This window comes from Gorilla gorilla, chromosome 14 (assembly GCF_029281585.2).
Source record: "Gorilla gorilla gorilla isolate KB3781 chromosome 14, NHGRI_mGorGor1-v2.1_pri, whole genome shotgun sequence".
Classification (NCBI taxonomy): domain Eukaryota; kingdom Metazoa; phylum Chordata; class Mammalia; order Primates; family Hominidae; genus Gorilla; species Gorilla gorilla.
The window spans coordinates 84,860,176-84,870,633 of record NC_073238.2 but is presented as its reverse complement, the minus strand read 5'-3'; the positions used below and the strand labels follow the sequence as shown (position 1 = coordinate 84,870,633).

At 28.6% G+C, this 10,458-nt stretch overlaps 1 long non-coding RNA gene across 3 annotated transcripts in view; it reads right to left on the bottom strand.

Annotated features, from left to right (window-relative positions):
• Positions 1-1,941: 1,941 nt before the first annotated feature.
• Positions 1,942-10,458, bottom strand: part of LOC134757012 (uncharacterized) — a 58,566-nt gene continuing 50,049 nt past the window's right edge. Inside the window, exons 6-8 of one of the 3 annotated variants that reach the window (XR_010130605.1) lie at positions 9,273-9,301; positions 8,029-8,140; positions 1,942-2,817 (exon numbers count right to left, since the gene is read on the bottom strand). This is a non-coding gene — a long non-coding RNA (uncharacterized lncRNA). Of the gene's footprint in view, positions 2,822-4,730; positions 4,815-8,028; positions 8,141-9,272; positions 9,302-10,458 lie in introns of all 3 variants that reach the window. The other 2 variants (XR_010130603.1, XR_010130604.1) reach the window with 2 other exon arrangements.

Here is a 10,458-nt window from a genome sequence, read left to right as displayed (position 1 = left end):
GCAGCATGATTTATAATCCTTTGGGTATATACCCAGTAATGGGATGGCTGGGTCAAATGGTATTTCCAGTTCTAGATCCCTGAAGAATTGCCACACTGACTTCCACAATGGTTGAACTAGTTTACAGTCCCACCAACAGTGTAAAAGTGTTCCTATTTCTCCACAACCTCTCCAGCGCCTGTTGTTTCCTGACTTTTTAATGATTGCCATTCTAACTGGTGTGAGATGGTATCTCATTGTGGTTTTGATTTGCATTTCTCTGATGGCCAGTGATAGTGAGCATTTTTTCATGTGTTTTTTGGCTGCATAAACGTCTTCTTTTGAGAAGTGTCTGTTCATATCCTTTGCCCACTTTTTGATGGGGTTGTTTGTTTTTCTTGTAAATTTGTTTGAGTTCATTGTAGATTCTGGATATTAGCCCTTTGTCAGATGAGTAGGTTGCAAAAATTTTCTCCCATTGTGTAGGTTGCCTTTTCACTCTGATGGTAGTTTCTTTTGCTGTGCAGAAGCTCTTCAGTTTAATTAGATCCCATTTGTCAATTTTGTCTTTTATTGCCATTGCTTTTGGTGTTTTAGACATGAATGAAGTCCTTGCCCATGCCTATGTCCTGAATGGTATTGCCTAGGTTTTCTTCTAGGGTTTTTATGGTTTTAGGTCTAACATTTAAGTCTTTAATCCATCTTGAATTAATTTTTTTATAAGGTGTAAGGAAGGGATCCAGTTTCAGCTTTCTACATATGGCTAGCCAGTTTTCCCAGCACCATTGATTAAATAGGGAATCCTTTCCCCATTGCTTGTTTTTGTCAGGTTTGTCAAAGATCAGATGGTTGTAGATATGCGGATTATTTCTGAGGGTTCTGTTCTGTTCCATTGATCTCTATCTCTGTTTTGGTACCAGTACCATGCTGTTTTGGTTACTGTAGCCTTGTAGTATAGCTTGAAGTCAGGTAGCGTGATGCCTCCAGGTTTGTTCTTTGACCTAGGATTGACTTGGCAATGAGGGCTCTTTTTTGGTTCCATATGAACTACTATTTTAAATTTAGTTGAAAAGAATTTGTTGACACTAGTCAGCATCTTATCCTGATCCTTAATGAGATATTCATGTGCTTCATCATTAATTATGATGAGAGATTTTTTTCTTTCTCACTCATTTTCTATTTATGCAAAGACATAAAGTTGAAATAGAGATACAATCAGAGGAAAATGTGTTAAGGAAGTATTCTAATTTCTCATTTTGCTCTAAACTAATTGATGTGCTATTATTATTTTACTTTCTGTGCTGTTACTGCAGACACCATTATTCATTGTATTATTATTTTGTTGTTTAAATATTTTACTTGTAATTTTTCTCAAGGACTCTGGAGACTACAATCTATTTATATTTAAATATTTCCACATATCTTCTGTTATCTTCCAAGTTGAATGAGGTTTTGGTTAGAAAAAAATTTATGTAAATTTTCTTAAATTCTTAGAATTTGCTTCCCTGCATTCTATCAGTGATTGCTGCTATGGATAGACCTTAATCTAGCCTGATATTTCTATTTTTAGTTTTTTTCCTCATATGTATGATTTCTGATTTGGATACTCAGATAACTATTCACTGATGAATCCTAACAAATTTTAAAAATTGATCTTGGCATAAATATATTTGAGTCATGTTTGCCAGAAGTCCAGTTGCCTGCTTTTAATATTTACATTCAAGTTTTTATTGAAATTATAGTATTCAATAAGTTTTTTAAAAATATTTTTCTAGATTTATTTTTATTCTTTTCTCTTCTTCAAAAATACTGATTATACAACTATGCAGGAATAACCTTTATCTCTTTCATGTGAATTATATGCTCTTGTCTCTTTCATTTTCATCACTATTTCTTCTCCTAGTCTAACATATCTATAACTATATATAAGTTCTTATTAATGGAGTTCTCTTTCTTTTTTTGTTACTCTTCTATGCTCTTATTTCCACTCTTCCTCTTAAATTAACAATATGCTTTCGTTTTCCTGATAACTTTTGTTTTTCCTTGAATTTATTTTCTAAGGCTTGAAAGCTCAAAATTGATCTTACTAGTTTTGTGTAATTTCTTAAGCCACTGTAGATCTTTTTTGAAGCCTGTAAATCCAGAGGCCATATTGTAACTATATTCTTAGATTTCATGGGAAATATTTTTTATCAGAATGTTTACCTTTTAGAGTCCTTTAGAGTGTCACTTTTCTGATTTGGTAATATTTCTGTGATTTCTTATTCTTGTTATTATTTTCCTTTTTCCTATTTCCTGTGCAACATTTTTAGAAATTTTCCACAATTCTTTTATTTTCAGTTATTGCACATAGTTGAATATAGGAAGCTCATCATGGAGCAATCATTTTCTAGAAATACAGTGAGGAGGTAAGGCCAGAAGATGGATAAAGGGCTCCAGGCAACTTGAACAAAGGAAACTGATGTTTCATTATAATGTCCTGCCAATTTTTCATTCCCAATCTTGCTTTTAGGCATTCTTGTGCAGGTTAATATCAATCCTGACACACTGAAAACATTCCAAAGCATATTTGTGATAAATTATTTGTATTTGTAACATTTTATCCTTCACTTATGCTCAGATGACAAAGACAGGTAGCTGCATGTGTCTTTCCCCTATATTCTCCTTCTATCCTGCCTTATATTTATATATTTTTGTACAAAGATGAAATGTCCTAATTTTTTAACTTTCAGAAGACAGGTTCAATTTCACTTGCAGAATATACATTTGTTGCAAATACAAAATTTTTATTTTCATCTTCGCGGTGTCTTATCTGCTTAGTAGAACTCTATGCTTTGCCTGCCTTGTAAAGAGAAAGAGGAGGAGAAGGAAGATGTAAAGAGGGGAGAGGGAGAAAAACAGTGAGAGAGAGGATTACTTTATTTGAAATTACATTTTAATATCATTTTTAATATCTTTCAAAAAAAAATTAACCTTGGGAAACCTAAATTTTCAACTAGAGTTAGAATGGGAGAAAATGATAATGGTAATTGGGAAATAAGTGACAGAATAGTGCTTTGGTTATTATTATTCATATTATCCTGTTCCCAGGTTTTGGAAACAGGATAATATTAATAATAATAAAAACTTCCAGCTTACAATTCTAGGAGAAAAAAAATAGAAACTGATTCAAGCACCCTACACATCCACATTGAGCACATTTTTAGTGACGTACGTAAAATACCACTAAGTGGGGAAAAAAATCTGTCATATATTTATTCTATCAGGCAAAACATTAAAAAAAAAAAACCATGATTTCCCTTGAGTGTTAAAGTTGTAAAACAAGAAGAGTGGTGGACTGCAAGAAATAAAAAGTCAAAAGTTAAACTATTCAAAGATATTTCATTTAGAAAGCCAAATATTTTTGAAATTTATATAAATTTTAACCTAATAAGTTCAAAAAAAGTATATACTGATACATATTGTAAAAAATAGCCTCAAATCTCTACAAATTGAGATATTTGGGTGAAAGTTCTAGGTTTTAATGACTTTTTAAGCAACTCCATTTGCTTTGATTTATTTTAAAGAATAATAGCAAGCATTTTACATCTTCATTTTATAAGTCCCTTTGAAATTACTATCAAATAATTTTAATATTTTGTAATTTGTTAGAATGTGATGTAAGTCTATCAAGGGTAGAGGAAGGAAAAGACCAGCAGGGAAACCTTGATGTTAATAAAGTTACAATACCTACTAAGCATGACATGGTGACAGTCTCATGGGGTGAACAAATGGGCAGTGAAAGAAAACGCTGTTCAAGGGAGATGATTTTGTGTAATAATTAAGATCCTGGACTTAGATGCCAGCCAATGTGGTTAGAATCTTTTCTCTTCCACACCAGCAGTGAGATCAACAAGGTACATAAATGTTCTGTCTCAATTTTCTCATCTGTAAATAGATGATAATGGTAATTGCTTCATAGGGCCAGCTGGATTATTAAACGAGCTAACTCTTAACATTATTTAGAAACATAACAGTTACATTGTAATTACTATCAGGATTTGTCATAATTACTATTATTGTTATTATAATTATTAATAGCACTAGTAATTTACAACCAAAGTTGTGAGAAGAAAATTAATTTTAAAATGGGAAAAAAAGGGAGAGAATAGCAGAAAGTTGTGAAGACAGTGGTGTCACTGAGTCTTGAAGGCCTGTGGCCAACATCAACTTGCTATGATTCAAAGTATTGGGCTCAGACCTACAAGATAAAGGTTTGGGTAAAGTTGCCTTTAGTTCATGGAAAACTAAACAGAAAAGAAAATTAGTTTGCCAGATCTAAAAAATTAGTGTAATTTGCAGGCTACTGATTCAAAGATTCATGGAAGAGAAACAATAACTTAAATTCAGTTAATCGAAATAAGACTTAAGTGGTAGAAAAAGATTTTTTAAAATCTAATTATAGAGACAAAACATCAGAAGAGACTAAAAGAAAATCTCACTTGAGATTGTGAGGCCTAATATTTTGCCAAAGCCTTCCACAGTTTCTTATATCACATCGAATTTAGGGTACAGGATCTGCAAAGACAGTTCTGTGAGTATGAACGAATCGATCAGCCCCAGCAGATCTACTCTCTCTCTTCCTCCCACTTTTCATCAGGAAACTAGCCTGCAACAACGTCCCTGCTTCTCTGGCTTCTGCTTGGGTTGCACAAACAGAAGAGCCTCAGAAGAATATTGAAGAAAAAGATTAAGTGTGCTTATTCACTCACTTGGATTTCTCCCTGTGGGATTGGTTCAGGCTGCCTGTATCCCTCTAGGGGGTTTGTTCAGCTTCCTCTAAAGGTTCTTCAGTCCTAGGAGTGATGACAGAGCCCTACTGTTACTGGCCCTGAGGTGCTGAATTCTGCGTCTCAGGTTTCCTATATGTTGTCTGTTTATTTTTAACTGTCTTTAGTTTCAGTCTCATTGTGCCAGCTGATTTCTGTAAGACCCTAAGAAATGCAACGTCTTCAAATGTCAGGCTAGCGTATGTACTTATTAGAGGTTATACTCATAAATAAATACAATTTCAACTCAATGTGCACCCTCCATCTCTTCCTTTTTCTCCTTTATTCTCTCACCATCTCCCTTTCTTCTTTTCCTCTTTTTTCTTCTCCTTCTCTTACTCTACCTCTTCCATCTTTTAATTTATAGATGTTTTTAGAGAAATTTTAGTTTTACAGAAAAAGTAAGTTGAATGTATAGAATTTCTGTATTACCTTGTCTTCCATCCCCCTAGTTCTCCTTATTATTAAAAGCTCTCATCTGCATGGTACATTTGTAAAAATTGATGTCAATATTGAAACACTATTATTAATTAAATTCTATAACCTATATTAGTATTCATTCTTTGCATTGTACATCCTATGATATTTTTTTATTTTTTTTTCACTCAACAAATACTTATACCATAACTACAAGATGTTGGGTATTCAAAAGGCAGAAAATGAACCAGAGACCGCCTCTGGTTTCATGGAGCTTAAGTTCTCATGCAAGAATACAGAAAATAATCAAATAATTATTTAGTGTGTTAGGCAATGATATCTACTTTGGAGGAAAATAAAGCAGGGTTAAGGAACAAATTAGTGGGTTGGGCTATTTTAGAAAGTAGTCAGAAAAAGTTGTTCTGAAAAAATGATGCTTAAGTACAGAAAGAAGGTGTAGAGCTAAGTGAGGAACTGTGGATCATATAGATTGCCTAGGAGAAGAGCATTCCAAAGAGAAAAACAAAAAAACAAGTACTGACATCTACTAACAAAAATAGATGCTTCCTTTTCTGCCTTTGTAGCTAAGGTGAAAAAAATTTATGCTAATCTGATGAATTACAAAAATGAGAATGCTTCCTGGAAACACAGTAAATGAGGCAAAATAGTAGAATAGTTGGTGTTTTACTCTTTAGTATATTTGTTTTCTAACTATACTACTTTAATGATGCTATGTAGGAACACTCTGTATGACAGTGGGTAATTTTTCAGTTTAACCTTAGATTTATTTTTCAATTCAATCATTAAAAAATTTAATTCTTGCAGTATTTAGTTTACTGGCTTACTTTAGAAGAATCCAATTTTAAGATAATTAAAGTTCATAGCAAGCAAATTCAGACATTTTCTAATAACAGTTATATTTAGAAATCTCAACTGTAGATTTGTCTTGATATGTCATAACATCTTAAACACATCTAAACTGCTTTAAATTGTGTTGGTCCACCTGAAAGTTAAGATTATTTCACTATGTGTTATAATTATTTTATATTGAATTCACTTAAATAGGTATATTTTGTATAAAGAGACATAAATAAAATATAAATGTATTTATTTATAAATAAACATATTTATAAACATAAATATATTTATAAACATAAATATATTTATTTATAAATATAAATATATATTTATTTATAAATATACTTATTTATAAATATAAATATATATTTATAAATATACTTATTTATAAATATAAATATATATTTATTTATAAATATACTTATTTATAAATATAAATATATATTTATAAATAAATATATATTTATATTTATAAATATACTTATTTATAAATATAAATATATATTTATTTATAAATATAAATATATATTTATTTATAAATATACTTATTTATAAATAAATATATATTTATAAATATACTTATTTATAAATATAAATATATATTTATTTATAAATATACTTATTTATAAATAAGTATAAATATACTTATTTATAAATATACTTATTTATAAATAAGTATAAATATACTTATTTATAAATATACTTATTTATAAATAAGTATAAATATACTTATTTATAAATATACTTATTTATAAATAAGTATAAATATACTTATTTATAAATATACTTATTTATAAATATATATTTATAAATATATATTTATTTATATATATATTTTATCTATATAGTTTATAAATATATATAAATATATTTATAAATATATATAAATATATTTATAAATATATATAAATATATTTATAAATATTTATAAATATATTTATAAATATATATAAATATATTTATAAATATATATAAATATATTTATAAATATATATAAATATATTTATAAATATATATAAATATATTTATAAATATACTTAGTTATAAATATATTTATTTATAAATATACTTAGTTATAAATATAAATATATATTTATTAATATAAATATATTTATTTATAAATATACTTAGTTATAAATATAAATATATATTTATTAATATAAATATATATTTATTTATAAATATACTTATTTATAAATAGAAATATATATTTATAAATATACTTATTTATAAATATATACATATTTATAAATATACTTATTTATAGATATAAGTACGTATTTATAAATATACTTATTTATAGATATAAGTACGTATTTATAAATATACTTATTTATAGATATAAGTACGTATTTATAAATATACTTATTTATAAATACGTATTTATAAATATACTTATGAATATATATATTTATTTATAAATATATATATTTATAAATATACTTATTTATGAATATATATATTTATTTATAAATATATATATTTATAAATATAAATGTATATTTATAAATAAGTATATAAATGTATACTTATTTATTTAAATATATAAATATTTATATACTTATTTATTTATAAATATACAAATATTTATGTATTTATTTATTTATAAATAAATATATGAATATTTGTATATTTATTTATAAATAAATATATGAATATTTATATATTTACATATTTTATAAACATTAATATATAAATATATAATTATATATAAAATTATACAAATATATATATAATTCAGCTTTCTAGAATTCAGTTAAATCAGCTGTCTGGGGCATCTCTACCAAGAATATTTTGTTTTGTATAAACTTCTCTGATTTTATTATTATGATACTTACCAATTAAGACTATAAACATGCATAACTATGTGTAAAACTGCATTTCCATATGGAAAATATAATTATGAGAATTTATTAAGGCTGTAACAATATTTAAAACACTAAGAAACTTTATCCAAATTAATTACCATAGAAAGAAATATGCTAACTTGATGCCATACTAACTTCAGCCAGGAAAAGTGTTGTCACGAGACACTGCATCTGTGGGCACTTTGATCTTGGACTGCTTAGCTTCTGGAGCTGTGAGAAATACATTTCTGTTCATATAAGCCACTCATATATTAGATTCTACACATTATAATGATAAACCAAAATTTATAAAATAATGCTCAATGTCATGAAACATTAGGATAACAATGAGCTACAAATACATACCTATTATTATTTGAAAAATATATAATATACAAATACAATATATGAAAATCCAATAAGTCAACAGACCGAGTGCTCACAAAACGTCAACAAAAATGATACCTTCATTCATTGCTGGTGGGAATGAAAAATGGTACAGCCATTCTGGCATATTCTATTTTAAGTTAAATATGCAATTAACCATAAGACCCAGCAATCCTACTAATAGGTATCCACCCTAGATAAATAACATCTTATGTTCATGCAATAATCTGTACATGTGAGTTTATAGCAGGTCTATTTATAATTGACTAAAATTAGAAACAACCCAAATGCACATCAATTGATGAATGGACAAACACACTGTACATACACATTCAATTTATTACTACTAAAAATGAATTAACTATACATGCAATGTTGTGAATGAATTTCAAATGCATTATTCTGGATGAAAGAAGCCAGTGTTAGGTTATATACTGTATGATTCCATGTGATATTCTGGAAAAGGTAAAACTACAGGAAAGAAGAACAGGTTAGTTGTTGCCAAGAATTGGGATCAGGCAAAGTTTTGGCTACAACAAAGACAGCGACATGGAATATCTTGGAATTATAGAATTGCTCTGTATTCTGATTGTGGTGGTGGTTATACAGATGTATACATATGCTAATGTCCCTGGAACCATACACCAATAAAGTAAATTGTACGTTATGCACATGGGAATCCGTAATAATCATAAAGTTCATGATAAACTAGGAATAAAAAAAATTCAATTCGTTAAAGAAAACCAAAAAGAATATCATATTCAATAGACAATTCATAAAAACATCCTCTGCTAATGAGACAAGAGTGTCTAATAGTACTACTTCTGTAAAGCAGTATACTAAAGGTCCTCAACAGTATAAAAATTGGAAATAAATAAATAAAACTTTTATTATTGCTCACTAGCAATAATAAAAAAGCATGTACAAAAAGCATGATTTTGTACATAGAAAATCTAGAATAACTACTGAATATTACCTCTGATATATGAATATAATTTAATTCTTCTATATGTTTAATAAAAAGTAAGAGAGAGAGAGAGAGAACGGAAGTGGTGGAGGGAAGGAGAGAAAATAAATTAGTAATTAGTAGGGAGATCTAAAATACGTTGAAATATAGTATTATCTAGTAATGAGGAGATTTTAATCTTGAGAAAATAAAATGAATCATTATCCAGGATAAAGCATAAAGGTAGAAGAAATAGAAATTTTCTCATTGAGGGAAAATGCAGTAAATGAAGGATTGTATTTTTGTTCATAATATTCACAGTTTACTTCTAAACGTATTTCATTAAAGCTAAAGCCTATGTTAAATGTACAGCGATTTGAATGAACTACAGAAAAAAAGTCATTTATAGAAGTCACTGAAATAAATGGAATTCCAAGTGCCAGATCTAAGAGCAAAGCTATCACTCTTTTTTCTTTTTTCTTTGTTTTTTGTACATATATACGTATTGAACAAAGCTATCACTTTTTTTTCTTTTTTCTTTTTCTTTTTTTTTTTTTTTTTTTGAGACCGAGTCTTCCGCTGTCGCCCAGGCTGGAGTGCAGTGGCACGACCCCGGCTCACTGCAAGCTCCGCCTCCCGGGTTCACGCCATTCTCCTGCCTCAGTCTCCCGAGTAGCTAGGACTACAGGCACCTGCCACCATGCCTGGCTAATTTTTTGTATTTTTAGTAGAGATGAGGTTTCACCGTGTTAGCCAGGATGGTCTTGATCTGCTGACCTCGTGATCCATCCGCCTCGGCCTCTCAAAGTACTGGGATTACAGGCGTGAGCCACTGCGCCTGGCTAAAGCTATCACTCTTAAAGTACACAACTGAAAAGTTGTTCAAGGCAAAGACTGATTTATAAAAAGCATCCTCTCTAAAACTCCAAGTGTAGAAGAGAAAAAGTTAGAAATAAGAGAAAAAAACTTTAAGGTAAATAAATGTGTATAAGTATGTTTAACTGCAATTATTGACAAAGCTTAGGAGAGTATATTAATATAATTTTTAAGTCCTGTAAATCTAGCTCTATGCTTTGTCTTTTTTTTCATTAAAATCACAACACTATGAAATATCATGTGTTAAGAGGGAATATCAGCTTTCTCCTGGTTTTCTTATTGAAAAGTCTGACTCTCTGTCAACAATTTTTTTGATCTTTAATATGTGCCTGGCAACACT